Below are 25,038 nucleotides of genomic sequence, written 5' to 3'. Positions count from 1 at the left end.
CCTGCTAGGGAAAAAAAGTCTTAATACTGTTCCCCTTTTCAGAATCATTTGATGTGAAAAGAATAAGGAGGGAGCCACTGCTCATGTTATCTGCCTGGCTTTTGTGCTGATTTCGAGGAAGCTTGGTGATCACCAGTGATGCTGTAGAAAGCCGGGCCCAGTCTGTGTCTCACTGCAGAACTTCCTTGTCTATTACCCAATGCTGCATCCTCCAGGTGTTCCATTACAGAAATGTTTATTTTCGGACAGATAAGTGCTGATGACGATCAGCCAGGTATTAAGACCTCATGCTTTCTTTTTTTCTCTACATACATATTAAATATTTATCGATTTTTTCCTAGTCCAGCTAGTATGGAGTTTGGGAGCAGACGCAATGGAAATCTTGTATCCACCATAGCATCTCATGCTCGCTGGTAGCGCTGCTCCCATGCTGCACAACAGGAAATGCTCTCATTTCCTTACAGGAACGCAGTTTGCTTTGGCTTCTACCTGTTCAGCTGTAATGTGCCAAGAAGGAAGAGTTGTGTCCTCTTTTTTGTTTTATGGCTGTTATGCAAACCACACAAGAAACAATACAGCTGAACGGCCCTTGGGCAAGCCTGCCTATTTTCCTACCAAATAGTAAAACACAATAAACCCTCTAAACAGTGTAACATCACACTTACCTGCTTAAAGGTAAAAGGCTCACAAATAAGCAAAACAATGTACTGTATGTGAAAGCAATGCATTTTTTAAGCCACTATCAACGGCAACACGATTAGCACTCATTATCTGAGGAAAGTGTGTTGCTTTAGTGCCAATACACTCTTTATTTGTTCACAAGACTTGCATTGTTTGTCTTCAAGGAGCAGGTGTGATTTTACATTCTTGTTACAGCGTACCTTAGAGGAATGTTAACCAAGGATTGAACTTCATCCCCATCAGTAGCTGCTATCCCCTTTCAAATGAAAAATCTTTTCTGGAATAGAGCATCAGGGAGGTCTGTATGGCTGAAACTCCTCCCACAGTGTGATATCAGGACCATGGTTCTGACAGTTTGCTGTGAACCTCATTGCATTGTGGGAAATTTGACCTCGGCCATGGCGGACGACAAAGACCACTGTGGCCAAGAATTGTGAGTCAAGCCAGTGTGTGTACAGCAGCCACATGACATCTGCTAAAGATGCAGCAGTTCTCATCTTTAGCAATCGCCAATGTCCAATCATATTGTTCTCCTTGCTCCCCTACCAGCCGCATTCCGCTCCGTCACTCTCCCTCAGTCTCCCTGCATAGCAACGGATGCGTTGCAGGCCTTGAGGTTAACAATGCCTTTGTACAACGTTGGCAGTGGTCTGTCCCCCAAGGGATTGTGTACCGATGCCTGCCGGGGTGACAAAAGTCCCCCGAAGATCCTCCAGTGTGTACAGGGCTTTAGGGTTAATTAAAGAATATCCTTGATAGTCATAAAATTTGGTGGTGGCATCCCACACAACAGGTGACCAAAAAATTAAGTAAACATAAAAATCAGTGGCAGATGCCACAGAGACAGTTAAACCTTCAGGGCTGGAACCCACTAGAGTGATTTTCTGAGCATTTAGGGAGCGTGAGAAATCGCTAGCGATTTCTCTAAACGCTCTGCCAATGTAAATGGATGGTGCAAATTCCACAAAAGCGATTGCGATTAGCAAAATCGCAAGCGCAGGACATGCAGCATTTTGTTAGCGTTTGCGCTTCAATGTAAAGTATATAATCACTGGCGTAATCACTCATCAAAACTTGCATGGAGCGATTTTGCTAGCGGTTTAAAGTTAATGTACACTGTAACAAAATTAAAAATAATTGAAAGGACCAATCAGACTTTAAAAGGCTAATCGCTACACAACCGCTGGCAAATTGATTACACTTTCTAAAATCGCTCCCTTAAACGCTCATGAAATCGCTTACAAACTGCTCATTCCAAATGCTAGCGATTGCGATTAGCGATAGCGTTTTGTAGTGGGTTCCAGGCCTGAAGCCTACATTTCTAACCTTTAAACCAAAGAAAGAAAATAGCATTCCAGGAAAGTCCTATTTCAGATTAGACATATACGGTAGATACACTTATTTATGTCACTAGTTTATTTTCACATCAGGTTCACTTTAAATACTTTCAAAAAATGTATTTCACCAGATGTCAACACTTGGTCTACATTGAAAATCTCATTCACATTAAGGTGCCACCCTTTTTTTAATGGTAATTGCAGTACTGTTCCTGGGGCAATTTGGGGCTCATTTAAAACAGTTATCTTATACGTACACCTATCCTTTATAGCGGACTTAAGGAGCCAACTTCTGGGATTAAGTTTAGTTGTACAAAGGCATAACACCTTTATGATTTTCCATTTGACCCTTGAAGATCCATTGTCAAGGCAAGAGCTCAGGCTCTGCAAGTGCTCTTGGGAGTACAGGTCACTGGTGGGTGTGGCCCATATTAGCTTGGAGAAAGAGAAGGAAGAAAACTAAGAAAAATAAGAAAAATGGTGTTTGGATCATCTGCCAAAGCCAGTACGCTGCCAAAATGAGACACGCTATAAAAATGACTACGATTCTGACTACTGCTGCCTCCCGCCCGTTTCCACTTCTATGGAAATCGGGCCAAATCCATATAGTTTCCCCACAAGCATATCGCGCGGGGTAACTCTGCCCTAGGGGATAATGCTGCGGCCGTCTGAATCGCTTGCCTTAGCGATTCGGGACGGCATTGCAGCATTTTTTCATGCAGGAGGCAGAAAATTCCATAGCCGGGATTCGGCTGCGGCCTCACGCAGGAATGAAGTGTCGCCGTGCGTTTCGCAGGACGCACAGCGGCTAGTGGAAACGGGTCTCTCTCTTGCTCTCTTGAGTAAAATGCATTTGGCCTAGTGCACACCGAGCGGTTTTTGGAGCGATCCGCTGGCCGCATCCGCCTGTAAAAACGCTTGGCTAATGTATTGCAATGAGATAGTGCACACCGGCGGTTTGAGGTTTTTGCCAAGCCGCAAACGTGCCTCCTGCTGCAAGTTTGCGGTTTTCGGAAGCGTTTCGTCCTCAATGTAAAGTATAGGAAAAACGCAAACCGCTCCTAAAAACGCTACTTCAGAGCGGTTTGCCAGACGTTTTTGTTACAGAAGCTGTTCAGTAAAAGCTTTTACTGTAACAATATGTGTTATCTGCTACCCAAAAACGCACCCAAAACCGCTAGGTGTGTTTAGAAAACGTCTCTAAACATACCTAGAATCGCTCTGAAATCAGCTCCAAAAACAGCTAGTGTTTTGTGGATCTGCTAGCGGTTTTGGTGTGCACTGGGCCTAACTCAGGCGCTTAATTAGTAGCCAGAATCCACCACTTCCTTTGAATAACAGTACTTGCTCCTGAGCAGCCTTAAAGGGGAACTTCAGCCTAAACAAACATACTGTCATCAAGTTACATTAGTTATGTTAATTAGAATAGATAGGCAATATAATTTCTTACCCACTCTGTTTTAAAAGAACAGGCAAATGTTTGTGATTCATGGGGGCTGCCATATTTGTCATGGGGGCAGCCATCTTTTTGGTTGGAAGGAGGTGACAAGGAGCAGGAGACACAGTTCCAACTGTCCTGTGTCCTGATTACTCCTCCCAGCTGCACACGCTAGGCTTCAAATGTCAAATTCAAAATGTAAAAAAAGAAAATTGCACCAAAACAGCAGAACGAGAACAACAACATCAAAAATCCCATCATGCTTTGCACAGCATCAGGGGAAAAAAGCCCGGGCAGTTTTCTTCTGTGCAGCTAAAAATGAGGCTTGTATAAGAGAAACAAAGTTCTGATGCTGTGAAACTGTTAAAGAAACACCAGGCCTTTTCAGTGCTGCTGAGTCGATTTTTAGTCCGGATGTTCACTTTAATGTTACTCCTGACTGCTTACACGCCTTCAAGGTGCCTCCAGAACCCCTCCCAATTCTCCCTGCACATCCTCTGTGTGTATGCCTGCATGAAAGTGATGATGTCAATGCATGTGGCACACTATAGAGCTGCCAAGCTATGGACACTTCTGCCAAGGCACAGTGACTGAGAAGGTATGGGGAGGTGGGAGTGGCGTCAGGTGGGTGGATAGGCAAGGCAGGGGGTGTGGCCATGTGGGGGCAGGAGACATAACCACCACAGCACTCTGCCTCTTTCTGAGGCATCGGCCTCCACAGAGAAAAAAATCCTGGAGGCGGAGCCTTGGTGGAAAATCACTTTTATTTAAGATATGAGCTTTTATTCCCTATGGTATACATTTTAAGTATAAATACCCCTCTTACATGTCATAAAGGGCAACTAAGCATGGACAACTATTGTGAAAAATTTTAAAATTTAAAATACACACATTTAAAATGTACATTTTCCCCAAAGCAAAATGTATTATAGATTTTCCAATTTTTCACGACAGTGATCCATTAAGCATGCCTAATATACTAGCAGGGTAAAGGAATTTCGGTACTTATCCGTTAGCCGGGCGCATCCGGCAGGTGGCGCTAATTACTATTCCCCCTCCAGGCCGACATGGATAGTAGGGAAAGATGTAACTCTGGTGGATTTTTGTCGCCACCTAGAGGATGCGCCCGGCTAACGGATAAGTACCGGAATTTCTTATACAGCACTTCTCAATGAAGAACATGATGCACTGCTTGTAACAATTAGGAAAAGATCTTTGATTAATTATGAAAAATTGTTTTCTAGCCACTCACTAAATTTCTTTCCCTTACGTACTGGAAACAAATCTCTCAGTGTTCCTCGCATCCGCCGCAAATAATCTCCAAAACCAGATGCACAAGGAAATATCTCCCACATGCAAGCCAACACCTCCAGTACAAACACACCAGGCTTGCATGGAAAGTCCTCCCTGCATCAATCCTGGAGCAGATACTGCATTCAGTACAAACACACCAGGCTTGCATGAAAAGTCCTCCATGCATCAAACCTGGAGCAGAAACTGCATTCAGTACAAACACACCAGGCTTGCATGGAAAGTCCCCCCTGCATCAATCCTGGAGCAGATACTGCATTCAGTACAAACACACCAGGCTTGCATGGAAAGTCCTCCCTGCATCAAACCTGGAGCAGATACTGCATTCAGTACAAACACACCAGGCTTGCATGGAAAGTCCTCTCTGCATCCATCCTGGAGCAGATACTGCATTCAGTGCAAACACACCAGGCTTGCATGGAAAGTCCTCTCTGCATCAAACCTGGAGCAGATACTGCATTCAGTACAAACACACCAGGCTTGCATGGAAAGTCCTCCCTGCCTCAAACCTGGAGCAGATACTGCATTTAGTACAAACACACCAGGCTTGCATGTAAAGTCCTCTCTGCATCAAACCTGGAGCAGATACTGCATTCAGTACAAACACACCAGGCTTGCATGAAAAGTCCTTCCTGCTTCAAACCTGGAGCAGATACTGCATTCAGTACAAACACAACAGGCTTGCATGGAAAGTCCCCTCTGCATCAAACCTGGAGCAGATACTGCATTCAGTACAAACACACCAGGCCTGCATGGAAAGTCCTCTCTGCATCAAACCTGGAGCAGATACTGCATTCAGTACAAACACACCAGGCTTGCATGGAAAGACCTCCCTGCATCAAACCTGGAGCAGCAGATACTGCATTCAGTACAAACACAACAGGCTTGCATGGAAAGTCCTCTCTGCATCAAACCTGGAGCAGATACTGCATTCAGTACAAACACACCAGGCTTGCATGGAAAGTCCTCCCTGCCTCAAACCTGGAGCAGATACTGCATTTAGTACAAACACACCAGGCTTGCATGTAAAGTCCTCTCTGCATCAAACCTGGAGCAGATACTGCATTCAGTACAAACACACCAGGCTTGCATGAAAAGTCCTTCCTGCTTCAAACCTGGAGCAGATACTGCATTCAGTACAAACACAACAGGCTTGCATGGAAAGTCCCCTCTGCATCAAACCTGGAGCAGATACTGCATTCAGTACAAACACAACAGGCTTGCATGGAAAGTCCTCCCTGCATCAAACCTGGAGCAGATACTGCATTCAGTACAAACACACCAGGCTTGCATGGAAAGTCCTCCCTGCCTCAAACCTGGAGCAGATACTGCATTCAGTACAAACACACCAGGCTTGCATGGAAAGTCCTCCCTGCCTCAAACCTGGAGCAGATACTGCATTCAGTACAAACACACCAGGCTTGCATGGAAAGTCCTCTCTGCATCAATCCTGGATCAGATACTGCATTCAGTACAAACACACCAGGCTTGCATGGAAAGTCCTCCCTGCATCAAACCTGGAGCAGATACTGCATTCAGTACAAACACACCAGGCTTGCATGGAAAGTCCTCTCTGCATCAATCCTGGAGCAGATACTGCATTCAGTACAAACACACCAGGCTTGCATGGAAAGTCCTCCCTGCCTCAAACCTGGAGCAGATACTGCATTCAGTACAAACACACCAGGCTTGCATGGAAAGTCCTCCCTGCCTCAAACCTGGAGCAGATACTGCATTCAGTACAAACACACCAGGCTTGCATGGAAAGTCCTCCCTGCATCAAACCTGGAGCAGATACTGCATTCAGTACAAACACACCAGGCTTGCATGGAAAGTCCTCTCTGCATCAATCCTGGAGCAGATACTGCATTCAGTACAAACACACCAGGCTTGCATGGAAAGTCCTCCCTGCCTCAAACCTGGAGCAGATACTGCATTCAGTACAAACACACCAGGCTTGCATGGAAAGTCCTCCCTGCCTCAAACCTGGAGCAGATACTGCATTCAGTACAAACACACCAGGCTTGCATGGAAAGACCTCCCTGCATCAAACCTGGAGCAGCAGATACTGCATTCAGTACAAACACAACAGGCTTGCATGGAAAGTCCTCTCTGCATCAAACCTGGAGCAGATACTGCATTCAGTACAAACACACCAGGCTTGCATGGAAAGTCCTCCCTGCCTCAAACCTGGAGCAGATACTGCATTTAGTACAAACACACCAGGCTTGCATGGAAAGTCCTCTCTGCATCAAACCTGGAGCAGATACTGCATTCAGTACAAACACACCAGGCTTGCATGGAAAGTCCTTCCTGCTTCAAACCTGGAGCAGATACTGCATTCAGTACAAACACAACAGGCTTGCATGGAAAGTCCCCTCTCCATCAAACCTGGAGCAGATACTGCATTCAAAACACAACAGGCTTGCATGGAAAGTCCTCCCTGCATCAAACCTGGAGCAGATACTGCATTCAGTACAAACACACCAGGCTTGCATGGAAAGTCCTCCCTGCCTCAAACCTGGAGCAGATACTGCATTCAGTACAAACACACCAGGCTTGCATGGAAAGTCCTCTCTGCATCAATCCTGGATCAGATACTGCATTTAGTACAAACACACCAGGCTTGCATGGAAAGTCCTCTCTGCATCAATCCTGGATCAGATACTGCATTATAGTCTCCAGAACAGAGGTTCAGGAGAAGGAAGAAAGTATACCATGTGTGTCTGGCTTTCCTATGACAGCCAATCAGCTTTAGGGCTCAGACACACTAGGGGCTTGCTTCATTAAACCGTGATAACCCATAGGATGGCCGCACTAGCGTTTTCGCACACGTTTTCACACAGAATTGCGAATTTCCACACAAAAATTTAGCATGCAAAAACGCTAGCGTGGCCGTGCTATGTGTTATCACGGTTTAGTGAATCAAGCCCTATAAGTGCTTTTCTGAGTGCTTTTTTGCCTCCAGAGCTTTCTGGGAGCTTTATAAAAAACGTTACCATTGAATTACATTAAAATTGTAGTGAAATCCAGGGCTGTGGAGTCAGAGTCGAGGAGTCGGAGCAATTTTGGGTACCTGCGGAGTCTAATTATTTTTGAACCAAATCCATAGCCTTTGTAACATTAGTCTAAGGAGTTGGAGTCAAGGAGTCGGAGCAATTTTGTGTACCTGGAGGTTTCATAAACTGAGGAGTTGGAGTCGGATGATTTTTGTACCAACTCCACAGCCCTGGTAAAAATCATGATTGTGGTACAATCGTGTGATTTTACCGCAATCGTGATTTTACTGTGATTATCTGGCGAGGTCGGCATCTCCAACGGAGGGGATCCTGGGACACAGGAGCTGCAGCAAGAGACATATCAGCTGCCAGGGGCTGGATGAATCCCTGGGTAAATACAGTAGATCTTTTTTTTTTTTCCCTTTAATTGCTTGGACCGGTCCTTTAAGGCACTTGTTTTTTCACTGACCTGAGGAAGCAGGCAAGCACCCACGAAACTAGTTGTACATTTTTTGTGCTCAAAAAAAAGACCTTTTTTCAATAAACTGATCTAAATTCATCAAGAGAGGTAAGATTACCTCTCTGTTTATAAGATCAACAGATTATTAGTCTATCTTTTATGCATTGGGCACCTCCACCCCTGTTTTAAGTGTCATGTGAATGAGTTGGTCGTTTAGTTGGTCAGTGTGCGGAAAAGACATGTCGTTTTAAATTCAACAACATGTCGTGTCCGCAGTCGTGAGCGCGGTCGTGTCGTGCATTTTGTTTGGCGCATGTATGAACCTTTAATGACAATGGCGGTGTGTCTCTGGTCTGTTTGTTGTCACATTAAAGAGACTCTGTAACACATTTTTCAGCCTTAGTTCTTCTATCCTATAAGTTCCTATGGGAGGAGCGCTGATGCACGTGATTGGACAAGGAAGTAGTGCCGGCCGGTGAGGGAGCGCGAGTCGAGCTGACGCTGGAACAGCTGAGCGGTTTCCGGGACCGCAACTGTTTACATGCGCTCTTACCCTGCGTGGCTTGTGAGTGTAATCTTTGCTTTTAAATTGCATTAAATTTTTATGGTTTTACGCTATGTGTGGCTCTTTAGTCCACAGTTTTAATGGGAGTTATTAGCCTAAGGAATTGAGGAATACGCCATCCCCTGATATACTATCAATCCCACCTCCGGAGATCTGGGAGGACAGCCCAGTGAGTGCGGGCACAGAGGGGGGTGTCCGAACACTGGTGCTGGAAAGAGGTGTCTTCTTAGTCTACACAGTTGGATTAGAGTGGTGATGGTTTCTGCTGTCTAAACCAGGCCTTGATTTGCAGTATTACGCTATATGCTTTTATTTTTTCCCTTGCATGTTGACGTGATTGTCCGGCCAAACGAAATTACAGGACAGTCCCTTGCTTCAGGTGGTTGGATCCGTGGAGTGTACCTGCTGGTGACTCTGTGAGACTGTTCTGTTTTTATTTCTGCTTGAGACAAGTGTGCGCGTTGCTATTGTATTCTAATCTGTATGTCCACACATTGACATTTGTTACGCGAACCACAGAGTGCAATTTTTCCAAAAGCGCATATCTATATTTTATTTATCTATAAGTTCCTATGCCTTTTCTAATCTGCTCTGGCTTACTGCAGTCTTTCCTAACTGCACTGTCTCTGTAATAAATCAATGTATCTTTCCTCTGTCCTGTTTGTCGGGCTAAGGCTTGATTGTGTGGAATTTGCAGGGCTGCTTGTGATTGGTAGAAGCGATACACACCCTCTGCAGGCCCCCTGCACACTATGAATGACTCACACACTATGCTTGGCTGAGCCTATTAGAAGCTGGTTAGTTTGTTTGTAAACACTGCCGAAAACTGTTAATTACAAGCCAGGATTGCAGCAGAGAGTGGCAGAAACAGCACAGAGGGGCACAGGAGAAAATAATGAATAGAATGGTATGCTTTTTATTGTAAGAATATTAGAGTACAGATTCTCTTTAAAAGGAATAACACCAGCATTATATAACCATCACTCCAACATCAAACACCGTTCAGACACAAGCCTTATGCTGGGAATACACGGTTAGTTTTTGTAGTAGATAGATGGGTTCGATAGATAACTTCCGACATGTCCGATCGCCGTTCGATTTGTCATTGAAGTGAATGGAAAAAGATAAGGAAGGATAAAAGGAATCATGTATGCCCAGCATTATGGACACGCACAGAATGCGTAAAGCCTCTACTGATAATTGCACCAGGGAAAAATGAAGGAGGGATTAATAAACTCGTAAACCGTGCTATAACTACAGAGCGACACAACAATGCCATTATCAAAATAGATAACAAAAAGAGGCCAGAAGATTACCCGTTCCCTAATAAAAATCACAGAGCCTCAGCTATTGAAGATTCATTGCTAATTGCTCAGTCATAGATATAAGCTGATCATTATGCAATCTGTTGGAGAGGAACAATTTAAAGGGAACCTGAAGTGAGAGGGATATGGAGGCTGTCATCTTCAATCTCTAATAAGCAATGCCAGTTGCATGATTTCTGTGCTGATGCTCCGCCTCTAATACTTTAAAGCGGATCTGAAATCAGAACGTCCTTTCTGCTCCAAAAACATTCAAAACAGCATAATAACCTTTAACTACCTGCGGACCGAGCGTGTATAAATCTACGGCGGGCAGGGGGCGCTGCGGTCCTGATCGGACGTAAACTCTACGTCCCATTGACCGCGCGCCCCAGCCTGTCCCCGTCGCTCGGTCCGCTCTGCCCCCGCCGCAATGTGATGCCCTGCCGCCTCTATGACGGCAGAGCACTGTGAGCCGGGCAGGAGCCGTTTTCATTGGCTCCTGGCCCTGTCATTCATGTAAGCCATTCCCATTGGCTTACATGGAATGACAGGGTCAGGAGCCAATGAACGCGGCTCCTGACCGGCACACAGCGCTCTGCCGTCATAGCGACGGCAGAGAGAGCAGCCTGTGGTAAGGACAGAGCGGCGTGTCCGGCGGAAGCGACGGTAACTTGCGGCGATTCGTCGGGAAGCGGCGGTTTGCTGGACCAGCACCCTCTGGTCCTTAAGGGGGCAGAGTGTACTGGTCCAGAATGGGTTAAACAAAAGACATTTCTTTGTTACAGCTGATACAAATCCAAAAATAAATCTGCACTGTTTTTACTTCCTGATTCATGGAAGCAGACATATTGTTTATAGCCTGTACTTTCAAATGAGCTTTTCTGCCATCTCTGCCGTGGCAGTCATGTGACACAGTGGAGAGATCAAATTACAACTTGTGATTAGACACAAATGAGGAGAAATTAGACAGGCTAAACTCTCTAAATACATACATGGTGCCTTTCTCTATGGTTTCCTTCTGTCCTGTGCAAGAGTTCAGGTCCACTTCAAAGGAAACTAAGCACCTCAACTAAATAAAAATATTTAAAAACGGACCTATCACTAAATGTGCTTACACACCTCGATTTATGTCGCCCGTCAGGGGTAAGGACCGGATCCTCTTGGTCGACATTGCTAGCCTGCCTGTACAGACACGTCGGCTGTGTAGCTGACAACACATTGGGCCTGATTCACAAAGCGGTGATAACTCAGTTATCATGCCTAAAAGACTTTAGGCGTGATAAGCTTTGCACCGCTGAGTTAGCACCGATTTGTGCTCTTTATCGCGTGCAAAGTCCCGCGCGTAAAGTTTTACGCGCGCAATCGCTTAATTCCGCACGCAGCACCCATAGGGTTTAATGGGCGCATCACGCGCACTGCACCGTGCGCCGCGCGATTGCACGGGAATTTCACGCGAGTTTTAATTTATCACGCCTAAACTGAGTTTAGGCGTGATAAGGGGCTTTTCACAGGCGTGCAAACACTTTGCACCGCTTTGTGAATCAGGCCCATTCTGTTGCTGTGCGGTGGGGGGGGGGGGGGGGGTCAACGGGGCGGGACGGGGCACCGATTTATATCCGATAATAATAACCGAATTGGATGGTTTGAATGACCGCCAAGTCGCCTGATGTATGGCCAGCTTTAGCTCACTAATAAATCTTCCTGTGATAACAATTTAAGAGTGAAGATCTAAAATCTTATGCTGGAAATACACCATACGGGCTCAAACCCACTAGAGCGATTTTGTGAGCATTTAGGGAGTGATTCAAACCGCTAGCGATTTCCCTAAATGCTCAGCTAATGTTAATGGATGGGCCAAATTCCACTGGAGCGATTGCGATAACCAAAATCGCAAACGCAAGACATGCAGCATTTTTAGCGTTTAGCATTAGTGGTTAGCATTACCGTTTCTGCAATGAAAAGTATATAAACGCTGGCGTAATCGCTCATCAAAACCTACACAGAGCGATTCTGATAGCGTTTTGAAATTACTACACACTGTAAAAAAATTAAAATTAATTGAAAGGACCAATGAGAGTTAAAAACGCTAATCACTACACAATCGCTGGCAAAACGCTTACACTTTTTAAAATCGCTACCAAAGACGCCAGAAAACGCTCATGACATCGCTTACAAAACGCTGATGCAAATCGCTAGCGATTGCATTTAGCGATAGCGATTTGTAGTGGGTTCCAAGCCCAAGTTTTTTCAGCAGACAGATAGTTCGATAGATAATTTCCGACACGTCCGATCTGATTTTCGATCGTTTTTCTGATCAATTTTACATAGAAGTGAATGGAAATTGATAAGAAAAGATAAGAAAATTGATAGGAAAATCTTTATTGGATCGGACAGTAAATTGACTAAAAAATCTCATTGTGTATTCCCAGCATTATAAATATTCATCCATTGCAGAAGCCCTTCATATACCATGAAATGAATTTTCTGTTGGCAGCTTGTTATGAGATGGTGGGCATGTAAAGCAAGCGATAACAACCAATTAGGATGTATCTTTCATGTACAGGGAAATCACTTTATTTGGTAGGCTTTGTTCTTCAGATTTGCACTTTACAGCGCATGTACTGAATAAGCCCAAAAGTGATGAAGATGAATAAAATTGTCAGTATAATGGTGCCTGCACACAGTACAATTAAAAATTTAATTTTTTTCTGTTTATTTGACCCGAATTAGTAAATAGAGTGAAAATCGAAAACAATCTTTTTTTTTTGGGGGGGGGGGGGGTGAGATTAAGAAAAAAAACTAAAGATTATTTACTTTTTTGATAAAAATCTGATTGGACATGTTGGAAAAATCTGGGTGATTGTGTGTGAAATTGTGTAGTATATGGTAGGTTGTATAAGAAAATACTAGAAGATAAACCAGCTTTTTCTTCATATTTCATAGTTTTTATCGGATTTTTGAAAAATCAAACGTTTGTGTATGGTACCTTGAAAAGCATTTTAAAAACTATTCACCCAAACTGCATAACTGATCAAATTTCTCAGATCAAAAAATAATGAAAAATGTGTACTATGTATGGGCAACCTTAGGAGGTATCACAAGTCTTTCCTTTATCGGTGTTTAAAGGGAAGGTCCGAGGAGTCTAAAAATAAAAGAAAAAATCCACTTACCTGGGGCCTCCTCCAGCCCCTGGCAGCCGTCCTGTGCCCTCGCTGCAGCTCCGGTGGCTCCCGATCTCCTCCGGTGCAGATGCCGACCTGGCCTGGTCGGCATCTACTTGCGCTCCAGCGCGCGGCTCACTGAGTCGCACTAACGTCATCCGGACTGTACTGCGCAGCCGCAGAACTACTGCGTCTGCGCAGTACAGGCTGGATGATGTCAGCGCATCTAAGCGAGACGCACACTGGAGCGCAAGTAGGCCTCTTCTACCGGAGGGGACCCCGGGCCACCGGCGTGAAGCAGAGCTGCGGCCAAGGCACAGGACAGCTGCAAGGGGCTGGAGGAAGCCTCAGGTAAGTGGATTTTTTATTTTTAATGTTCCTGGACGTGTCCTTTAAAAGCCAGAGCCTTTTATCCCATCTGCACTTCGATCCAGCTTTCGGAGCAAGGACACTTGCTTTATCAGGCAAATCCCTTTCCACTGCTTGCTTGAAATGCGATGAGATTCTAGTTGAATTGCAGAGCACTGCCCGCAGCATGTTTGGTGTCACTGCCATTCAGTGCAATTGAATAGAGCTTCAAAATCTCACCACAATCAGACCAAAAGATGCAGAGGCAAAAAGACTGTTTTCTCTCCTCTGCAGCTGAGAATGGCGGTAGAAAAAGGCCCGAAAACTGAAGTGCCTGAAAACTCAACAGACTTCGGGAAGACCTATGATAAACATAGACAGAGAGGACAGAGATAGATGTTGTACATAGTCACATACATAATGAAGAGAGAAAGATTGTAGATAAACACATAGATATGGAAGAGCAACTAAAGAACTCCCAGAAACTCACAATCTACCAATCACTGCAGAAGGGGTAAACAATAGCCCCATATCTGAAGAGGCTACACCACCACACAGACAGACTGATCCTGAACTTATACCGTCTGAGCACCCACAGCCTGGAGATAGAGACAGAGCAGCACAAAAAGACATGGAAGCCCCCTGAGGAGACACTGTGCAGGCAGTGTGACCAGGAGGCCCTGGAGGATGAGGCCCACTTCCTGCTACACTGCAGCAAATACGCACCGGTAAGGACAGCCCACTTCCAGAGACTCTCCGCCCACATCCCAGATTTCTCCCAATAGATGAAGAGAGGAAACTCTACATCCTGCTGCAGTGAGAGGACACAGGGGTGCAAATAGCGGCCGATATGTTCCTACCTGCCACCAACTGAGAGGAACGTGATACCCCATGGACTGTATAATTCTTATACTGCCCCTTATACCCTCCCCACCCCATGGACTATATACCACTTATACTGTCGCCTATAATCCCACAACTACTCCTCTGTGGTGCTTTAGCAATGCTAAATGTATTTGATGCTGCCAATAAAGCTTTTTTTTTATTAAATTAAATTGATTTGATATTACAGAGAGAGGGAGAGATGGTACATAGACTCATTGATATTGAGGAGGGGGAGAGAGACTGTAGATAAACACAATGATACTGGAGAGAGACAGTGACCCATTTGCAATTAACTTTTTCTCCTTGGTTTTCTCCTAGGAGATATTTTCAAAATTGTCAACGAAAATGCCTTTTAAAAACCAACAGCAAGCAAGAAAATACTCAAAATAATTTTGATAGTACTTTTTCAGTTGCAAAGTGCTGAAAAGTTATTTTAAATAGAAGACTAAAAACATATTTCCTAGGAGAAAACTCAGAGGAAAAAGTTAGAGCTCAGACACACTATAAGCGCTTTTCTGAGCTCTTGTGATTGCCGAGTGCTTTCTGAGTGCTTTTTAAAAATCGCTCCCATCCACTTTCATTAAAATTGTGGTAAAAATTGTGTAAAAATTGGCCCTAGAACATGATAAATGAACTGCACAATACATACATAAATGTATGTACCTCTGCACACCATGTTGCAGGGGATTGGGGGCACGGACACAGCAGGAAGCCAGCTGGCAAGAGCAGGATCACTAGTGCCCAATCCTTATGCTCCTCTGCCAGTAACAAAGCCTGCTCCACAATCAGTTCTGCTCCACTGACCCACATATAAGCCGAGGGGGTAACTTTTCAGCACATTTATTGTGCTGAAAAATTAGGCTTATATGCGAGTATATACAGTACTATGGTAGGGACTAGATTGTGAACCACTCTGAGGGACAGTGGTGTAGACAATCACACAGATAATGTAGACAGGTAAAGAGAGAGAGTGAAAATGGAGCCTAGAGATACTCGCTAATCGATATAATAGATACTGTGGATAAGCACAAATCTGCTGAAGATGAAGACCAGTAATTCATAAAGGCAGTATGGAAAACGCAAGGGCAGATGTAAATTAATATCGATACAGGAAACAATCTATCAGACTAGAAGTCTAGATATAAAATACCTTAATTATCCTCCTTTTATGAGTTATCTCAGATAACTACAGCAGGAATAGTATAGCACCTATACAAACAACAGTGGAGTTATTCAACTAGGCAAACAGTAATAAACCAAACTAATAATGTCATCTCCCCAGGAAAAAGAATTGTGCCGTTGCTTTGGTAAATATTTCATCATTACTCCCTGTTCAGTGTTACTGAACAAGCCATACAAATGCCCAATACTGTCACTATTGACCTACATAGCCCTACATACTGTATGTCCAGTATAGTTATTAAAGCCCTACGTAGTCCTACCTCTACCCAATCATCATTATATTCCTACATAGTCTTCCATATGACCAGTATAGTCATTACAGCCCTACATAGTCCAACCTCTACCCAATCATCACTATATTCCTACGTAGTCCAACATATATCCAGTATAGTCATATGTAGCCCAACATATATCCTGCATAATCATTACAGCCCTACATAGTCCCACTTCTACCCAATGATCATTATAAACCCACATAGTCCTACATATGACCAGTATAGTCATATGTGGAGTGGATCAAGTGACCTTGATATAAAAAAGACAAAGAAGAAGGACAGGAGCCCAAAATAGTGTAGTAGGTATTAGAATTATGGAAAGAAATGCTACATAATGACGACGTACTCACAAACCCTGGTTGCCAGTGGCCACCACCTTCAGCACGTTTGGAGGATACTCACCCCTCACTCGGGTAGGTAAGTAGACTCTCTAAAGGCTAGTCACTCTCTCTAAAAGACTGAGACAAGTGTCTCGTCCCTCCAAGTGAGGGTGGCACAAGTGTGGAAAAGGGGTAGGAGGCACCCAATGAAGTGTAAAAAGGATCAATAAAATAATCAATAAAATAACATGAACCCAAGAAATGGATCACCTAGGAAGAAAGTCTAAGCTTGCTTTCTAAAAAATAAGTTTATTGCACAAAAAGTATTTGAGAATGCAAGCTTTGACTTTCTTCCTAGGTAAACCATTTCTTACTTTCAAGTTATCCTACCGCGTTGTCAACAGTATAGTCATATGTAGTCCAACATATGTCCAGTATAGTAATTACAGCCCTACGTAGTCCTACCTACACCCAATGGTCATTATAGCCATACATATGACCAGTAAAGTCACAAACTTCCTACTTGGCCCTACATATAGTATGTTGACTCCAGTCATTATAGTCCTATGTATTCCTACATACATAGCAGTTGTTTTGGATGAATTAGCTGATTAGAGTCTGATACATTGAGCCTAGAATATTGAACATTTTGCACAATATTCTAATGGTCTGAGAATTTAGTTTAGAGGTTCTCATAAGCTGTAAGCCATTATCATCAAAATTATAACAAATAAAGGCTTGAAATATCTCCCTTTGCATGGAATGAGTCTATTTCAAATATTAGTTTCACCTTTTAAGTTGAATTATAGAGTTGAATTATATCTATGGGACACTTTCATGCTATGCATTTTAATCATTTGAAAGTGAAATTTAAAAGTACCAGAATACTGTCATAACAGGGACTCTCTTATAGGCAGGGATGTTATCACTATTGTCATTTTAAATCTTCTTTATCCACTGATTTTACCCAGCTACTACCAGCCTATAAATATATGCTCTATCCACAGTCTTTTCACCCAATCATGACCTTTTTGATCATCAGACAGTCCACATTCCAGCAGCACTATCTCATGCACTAAAGTTCAAAAAGTTGATTGGCTAGATAAGTAGAAACACTGCAGTGATTATTACTGATCCTGTGCAGCTCATACAGTACTGCACATTAGTTATTTTGTTTTCTTGCTGCATCTCCTGATACATTCCTCATGGAAGATTTGACAAAATATTGAAGCTTTTCTGTCTAGTACTTTTTGTTGCATTGCTCTGACTTGATGCCTCTACTGTATCTGATTACCTCTATAATGCAACAGGCATGATCAGGAACTTGAGGTGTAAATTTAAGTTCTGTAGGCACAAGAATTTGTGGGGACTGAACATGTACTCTGCAGGGGCTAACAGGATTCAAGAGCTGGTGATTAATTAACCGCTAGCTGATTAATTAGTCGGCTTCTGCAAAGTTCCTATTCAGATGATTTTGGGGTTTCCTGGACTGTATGTTTGCTTAGTCAAATCTTCTAATTATCTCTAAAGTTCAGCTAAACATTGCAAATTAAATTGCTTACGATTTGGTCAGTCCCGTTTATAAAATATTCTACTCACAAGTTTTGCAGCAGAAATGGTCCTGAAAAGACTCCTGTAAATCCTCAGCAAGCTCCAAATAAAACTTGAAATAACAAAAGTCAATAGAAGAAACTGAACTGTGCTCAGTGCATATGATAATCACCAGAGAGGCCAATGGGGAGCAAGAGGAACAGAGAGATATCAATTAGTTTTATCCAGACTTCTGTAATAAGCTAGCACGCCAGACCAACAGAAAGAGACGCAGAAGCAGAGGTATCATTCCAGGTGCACAGAATACTTTGAAATCAAGCAATCAGAGTTCACCTGACAAGTGATTGGGTGTTGTGGGGCCACACCCCACTTTTAATCTGCAAGTCTGTCCTTGTGTTAATAAATCAGCCCCAAATAACAGTCCAACAGCAAGGCAAAATAAGTGTAATATGCATGCTCACAAAACCATTGATAGACAATATCTACACAGCAATGTTATTTTAGTCTAATTATTTTGTGCTGCCTTCCTTAAAGTGGTATGACACTCAGCAATTCTTTTTTGATCTAAATGATTCTTTACAGCATAAAAGATACTACCAGAAAAAAATAGTAGCAGAACAGTTGAGGAAGTGATTACATTATATTGGTTATGTTTCCTTATCAGCCACTATTAGTAAACATTCCTAGCAGTGCTTCAGCTGAACACAAGCAGAAAATGTACATAGAAGACAATGTCTCACTACCTACATTATAATACAGCAGCTATGCAATAAATTACAATGGCAGCTTTCAGAGCAGATAAAATGTACTTTGGGAACTTGCAATTTTTAAATGGGCGATAATACTTGTGCACAAAAGCAATGTGACAACTGTATGGGTAATAAAAAGGAAAAAAAACACAATTTTCATTGAATGTTATGTCACAGTTTAATCCCCCTTTAAATAACTTTCTTTCTGGTACAAGCACAGCAGTGATTTTGTCATGCTGGAAGTTAAATGATGCGGAGCTAGAGAACCATAAGCCTATTTATGAGTGCTATTTTATGGAGGAAAAAAAAGTGTTAGCTATAAGAAACATGGTGGCTCTGCATAATGGGATACCCTGTAGCTATACAGAGAGATTCATCTATTAGTACCTTAATGACCTTTCTTAGGACTGAAGTAGATGGGTGATCACATCCCATTTGCTTCTGACTGTGATCAGCAGAGAATGGAAACCCAAGTGGACGTCCTTCTATTGCTTGTAAATGTCTTCAGACCCTGTGAGCAGAGCACTGGCCGTGTACACGGGAGACTGATTGCAATCGCTAGTCACCGTGGAAAGCCCATGCATCAGAACACGTCTTCAGATCCTGTGAGCAGAGCACTGGCCGTGTACACGGGAGACTGATTGCAATCGCTAGTCACCGTGGAAAGCCCATGCATCAGAACATGTGTCTTCAGACCCTGTGAGCAGAGCACTGGCCGTGTACACAGGACACTGACTGCAATCTCTAGTCACTGTGGAAAGCCCATGCATCAGAACACGTCTTCAGACCCTGTAAGCAGAGCACTGGCCGTGTACACGGGAGATTGATTGCAATCGCTAGTCACTGTGGAATGCCCATGCATCAGAACACGTCTTCAGACCTTGTAAGCAGAGCACTGGCCGTGTACATGGGAGACTGATTGCAATCTCTAGTCACTGTGGAAAGCCCATGCATCAGAAGACGGCTTCAGATCCTGAGAGCAGAGCATTGGCCGTGTACACAGGACACTGACTGCAATCTCTAGTCACTGTGAAAAGCCCATGCATCAGAACACATCTTCAGATCCTGTGAGCGGCGCACTGGCCGTGTACACAGGACACTGACTGCAATCTCTAGTCACTGTGGAAAGCCCATGCATCAGAACACATCTTCATACCCTGTAAGCAGAGCACTGGCCGTGTACACGGGAGACTGATTGCAATCTCTAGTCACCAAGGAAAGCCCATGCATCAGAAGATGGCTTCAGATCCTGAGAGCAGAGCATTGGCCGTGTACACGTGAGACTGATTGCAATCTCTAGTCACTGTGGAAAGCCCATGCATCAGAACACGGCTTCAGATCCTGTGAGCAGAGCACTGGCCGTGTACACGTGAGACTGATTGCAATCTCTAGTCACTGTGGAAAGCCCATGCATCAGAACCCGTGTCTTCAGATCCTGTGAGCAGAGCACTGGTCGTGTACACAGGATACTGATTGCAATCGCTAGTCACCGTGGAAAGCCCATGCACCAGAACACGTCTTCAGACCCTGTGAGCAGCGCACTGGCTGTGTACACAGGACACTGACTGCAATCTCTAGTCACAGAGGAAAGCCCATGCATCAGAACACGTCTTCAGACACTGTGAGCAGCGCACTGGCCGTGTACACAGGAGACTGACTGCAATCTCTAGTTACAGAGGAAAGCCCATGCATCAGAACACGTCTTCAGACCCTGTGAGCAGCGCACTGGCCGTGTACACAGGAGACTGACTGCAATCTCTAGTCACTGTGGAAAGCCCATGCACCAGAACATGTCTTAAGATCCTGTGAGCAGAGCACTGGCCGTGTACACAGGACACTGACTGCAATCTCTAGTCACTGTGGAAAGCCCATGCGCCAGAACATGTCTTCAGATCCTGTGAGCAGAGCACTGGCCGTGTACACAGGACACTGACTGCAATCTCTAGTCACTGTGGAAAGCCCATGCATCAGAACACGTCTTCAGACCCTGTGAGCAGCGCACTGGCCGTGTACACAGGAGACTGACTGCAATCTCTAGTCACTGTGGAAAGCCCATGCACCAGAACACGTCTTCAGATCCTGTGAGCAGAGCACTGGCCGTGTACACAGGAGACTGACTACAACCTCTAGTCACTGTGGAAAGCCCATGCATCAGAACACATTCTATCTACAAGCTTCCCCTACAGCTGGCATATATAGCAAGTTCAGGCATGCAGCTCACAGAGCTCAATGATCCCTAAAAGCAATAAGGAGGTCTGATGTTCCATTCAAGCTGTGCTGGTCACCATCAGAGGCCAAAGCGACCCTTAGGGCCCATTCACACTCTTTATTCCCCATGATTCACACTTTGCTGATCACCGGCGACCAGCAAAGCGCTGCACAAGTAAGCCTATGGGATGAATCTCACTGCTGCGTTTGCAACGTGTTTGCGATTATCGCTAATCGCAAAATGCACTGCATGCAGCTTTTTACCGGACAAAACCCAATCATCGAAGAAACATAGAAAAAGAATTGCAAAATGGTGCTCGCAATCACTCCTCTATATAAAAGCTCTACATTTATTACAGTCAGTAGGACCCAACACCCCTCTACATAGGCTTTACATATATTACTTACAACAATTCATCTAATATCAGCCAGGGCCAAAGGGACCCCAGTACCCCTCTATACTGTAAAAGCCCAACATAGAGCTCAAAGCAATCCATCTGATCACAACCAGAGAATAAATGGGTCCCAGTATCTCTATATAAGCCCTATATACAGTATAACTCATAGCCATCGATCTACAGAGACCAGGGACTACCTGTATATAACTCGCATCCATCCATCTGGTCGCAGTCAGAGGCCAAAGGAACCCAAACATAAGCCCTATATAACCAGTGCAGTGTGCAACAGCTTATAGCACCCAATCCCACCACAGTCAGAGGGAAGGTTACACCAGCACCCACCTACATAAGCCCTATATAACCAGTGCAGTGTGCAACAGCTTATAGCACCCAATCCCACCACAGTCAGAGGGAAGATTACACCACCACCCACCTACATAAGCCCTATATAACCAGTGCAGTGTGCAACAGCTTATAGCACCCAATCCCCCACAGTCAGAGGGAAGATTACACCACCACCCACCTACATAAGCCCTATGTAACCAGTGTAGCATGCAATAACTCACAAACAATCAATGAGTCACGACCAATAACTCACAACCGATCATGGCGGCGGTGGCATAGTGGTTAGCTCTCTTGCCTTGCAGTGCTGGGTCCCCGGTTCAAATCAGGGTTCCAGCCAAGGCACTATCTGCACAGAGTTTGTATGTTCTCCCCGTGTCTGTGTGGGTTTCCTCCAAACACTCCAGTTTCCTCCCACATCCCAAAAACATATAGATAAGTTAATTGGCTTCTCCCTAACTTGTCTCTCGACTTTGATACATGTACTACATGATACATACATAGACATATGGGAGGGATTGGATTGTGAGCTCCTTTGAGGGACAGTTAAAGTGAGGAGACAATATACTCTGTACAGCGCTGCGGAAGATGCCAGCGCTATATAAATACTAATAATAGGTAATTCCTCATTGGTTACTACAGCTTCCTGTAGTTTATTACTTTCCTCTATGACATAAGCTTGCTCCCTTTACCACCAGATATTCCATTTACTATCTGCCTTCCTACACACATTACTCAAGGCCAAGGATTTCCTTTCATGACGGCTGCTATGCTCATAATCACCCAAAATATATCTGCAGGAAACTTACCACTGTCTTTACGCCGCGCAGGAAAGAAATATGACTATATTCCGCCAGCAGCAACAAAACACCCAAACTTATGTAAATCCTGCCGATACTCCAATAAATATCCCAATTGATGTCACTGTCATTTGTAAACTGTACTTAACGTGAGTTATTAGGGACATTTATGAGGTGTCCTGGTTCAGGGCCATATTTCATAGCCACCCTCCCTTCCTCTCCCTTCAGTGGACTGGTCTGTAACATAACAACTGTGACAATCAAAGGCAAGAAAGACAGTTACCAGCCCGGACCATGTGGCATAATAAATAGTGTGAGTCATTCCCCAGCAATCTCCATGCAGCAATAATAACGTTAATGGTAGGGCTATCCCAGCCCTATGCAAACAGCACCCTGCCTATGCCAGTGACAGGACTGGAAGTGCTGTGAGGAGCTGCCAGGAATCTGAAGCTAATGCAGTGAAAAGCAACTTGCTGTATCACAGACATACAATGATATGTCTGAGCCATGGGCACAGTCCATATGAAATATTATACCTGCCCAGACCAGTGTTCACGGCTGGCATACACGGCTACAGCCATGCCAGCGAGAAAGCCCTGCAGAGTATTAGAGAGTCCTTCTGACTGTATACACAATAGCCTCTGTGTGGGAACACCCCTATGCCAGCCAGATCTTGAAAATTACATCTAATATCAACAAAGTTACGCCAGTCCATTGACACCGTACAAAACTCACACGGATCATTAACCACTTGACGGCCGGAAAGCAGGCGGCATATTGCTAAGCGGTGTTCCTGGGACGAGACGCATAGAAGCCAATTGGTTATAAAGGACCTGAACTCAGAACTTCCTCTTTGCTCTAAAAGATAAGCATAACCTTTACAAAGAAAAAAAAACAGTTCTTTGTTACAGCTGATATAAATCCTACAATAAATCTACAGTGTGTCTACTTCCTGCTTTCATGGAAGCAGACATAGGGTTAACATTCTGTGTTTACAAAGTAGCTGCTCTGCAAGGCAGCCAGCTGACACAGCTGAAGGATCAAATTAAAACTTGTGCTTAGTCACAGATGTGGGGGGATTAGACAGGTTAAGCTATCTAAATATATGCAGGGTGTATTTCTCTATGCTTACCATCTGTACTGTGCAAGAGTTCAGGTCCACTTTAAAGCAAAAAATAATAAATAAAAAAGCTATTAAATGCCATTCAGTGGGCAGAAAGAGCATGTAGTGCATCCTAACATCTAAAGGACATCCAAAGTTAAAAAAAAAATTACAAAAACAAATAATTTTGGCTGGACGCCTTCTACTTGGCTTCTTTTTACTACAGATAGCCTTTTGATTCAACTTTACATCAATTGTGGTGCTCTGCAGGAACCAGAAATAGCAGGTGCAGAACCGGAACTTTGCAAGGGGTTAATTCACATTCAGAAAGTTGATCATTATATGACTTTTTATATAGTAATGCCATTTATTGCAGCACTTTAGTACACATAACAATTCATGTCACTAACAAACATTGTCCCTCAGAAGGACTCTTCTGATAATCTTATGTCCCTACCACACTCTACAGCCAACATAAGGAGCAGGCAGAATATTTTTGGGATGTGGGAGGAAACCACAGTGACCAGAAGAAACCCACACTGACATGGGGAGAATATACAAACTCCATGCAGAGAGGTCCCGGATGGGGAATAACCTCAGGCTCTAGTACTGCAAGGCAAGCGTGCCAGCTATACAGCCAACGCGCTAATGATTAAATACCTGACAGCGTGATTAATTAATCATTAGTGGTCCACATCTGAAAGTTCCGGTTCAGCCCCCGCTAATTCCAGTCCCTATAAAGCAAAACAAAAACAAAAAAAACACTAGCAAGTCAGGTTTTAGATCACATCTCTAGTTTTCAGTGTCCAAATAAACAATCTTATAATGTATGTTTTGCATCTTGATCTGGATAAATAGATAAAGATAAAGCACAGATAAAGGAATGTAATTATTACAGGAGGCACTGCAGATGCACCAGCACAGTCTCTAATTCCCCCACAAGGCATAATGTCAGGTTTCCCATCCCAGTAGAGAAGAGCCAGGAGGGGGATCCATGGGTGAGCAGCATCCCCCCCTCCCCTCTACTGTCAATAGCAGCAGAACAGCTGTCAGTGGCACAGGTCTGTTGCAGGATGCCAGGAACGGAGGTGCCCCATCTGCCAACCCCTGGCAAGTGTAGATCACCCATGGGGGGGATGACCTGCGTGTCCTCCCCAGGCAGCCAGCAGACACAAAGCAGGGACACCTTGCTTCTGGCACAGCAGCAGCATCATGCAGTCTCCAGCGCAGGTCTCCTCTCTGCCATCAGCTCTGCTGCAGCCCCGGCTAGAATCCCCCCACCCCCGGCGGCTGCTAACCTCGTGCTGCTCCGGTGACTTGCTGCTCTTCCCGGCCGGCTTGCCTTTATATGCGTCTCTCTTCTTCTTCTAATTAGGACTTGCCGGGTCCAGGAGAGACAGCCCGAGACACCCGTCCCTGGAGGGGCGTGTGCGCGCTGCTCGTACAGCAGCTGGACTGGAGCCCTGGAAGCTCCTCCCGGGGGCGCGCTCTGCCTGCTGTCCGCGGCTGCTTCTGGTGGGGAGCGCGCATGCGTGTGCACACACTATCCAGCACATTATCTGTCCCTCCCTCCCTCCTCCTCCTGGTGCTGCTGCTTATTATTATTATTATACAGTCACCGA

The 25,038-nt window shown here is 44.4% G+C and overlaps 1 protein-coding gene across 15 annotated transcripts in view; it reads right to left on the bottom strand.

The window, feature by feature from the left end:
- Positions 1 to 24,898, bottom strand: part of PLCB4 (phospholipase C beta 4) — a 459,946-nt gene extending 435,048 nt beyond the window's left edge. For 6 of the 15 annotated variants that reach the window (XM_068232508.1, XM_068232514.1, XM_068232513.1 and 3 more), the window contains exon 1: positions 24,715 to 24,898. The gene's annotated coding sequence lies outside the window, so the exon portion shown is untranslated. Of the gene's footprint in view, positions 1 to 17,865; positions 17,885 to 24,076; positions 24,151 to 24,714 lie in introns of those variants that run through there. The other 9 variants (XM_068232523.1, XM_068232516.1, XM_068232517.1 and 6 more) reach the window with 4 other exon arrangements.
- Between the last annotated feature and the right edge of the window lie 140 nt (positions 24,899 to 25,038).

Source organism: Hyperolius riggenbachi, chromosome 4 (assembly GCF_040937935.1).
Source record: "Hyperolius riggenbachi isolate aHypRig1 chromosome 4, aHypRig1.pri, whole genome shotgun sequence".
In the NCBI taxonomy this organism is placed as follows: domain Eukaryota; kingdom Metazoa; phylum Chordata; class Amphibia; order Anura; family Hyperoliidae; genus Hyperolius; species Hyperolius riggenbachi.
The sequence above is the reverse complement of the archived record's forward strand: the minus strand, read 5'-3'. Positions and strand labels throughout refer to the sequence as shown.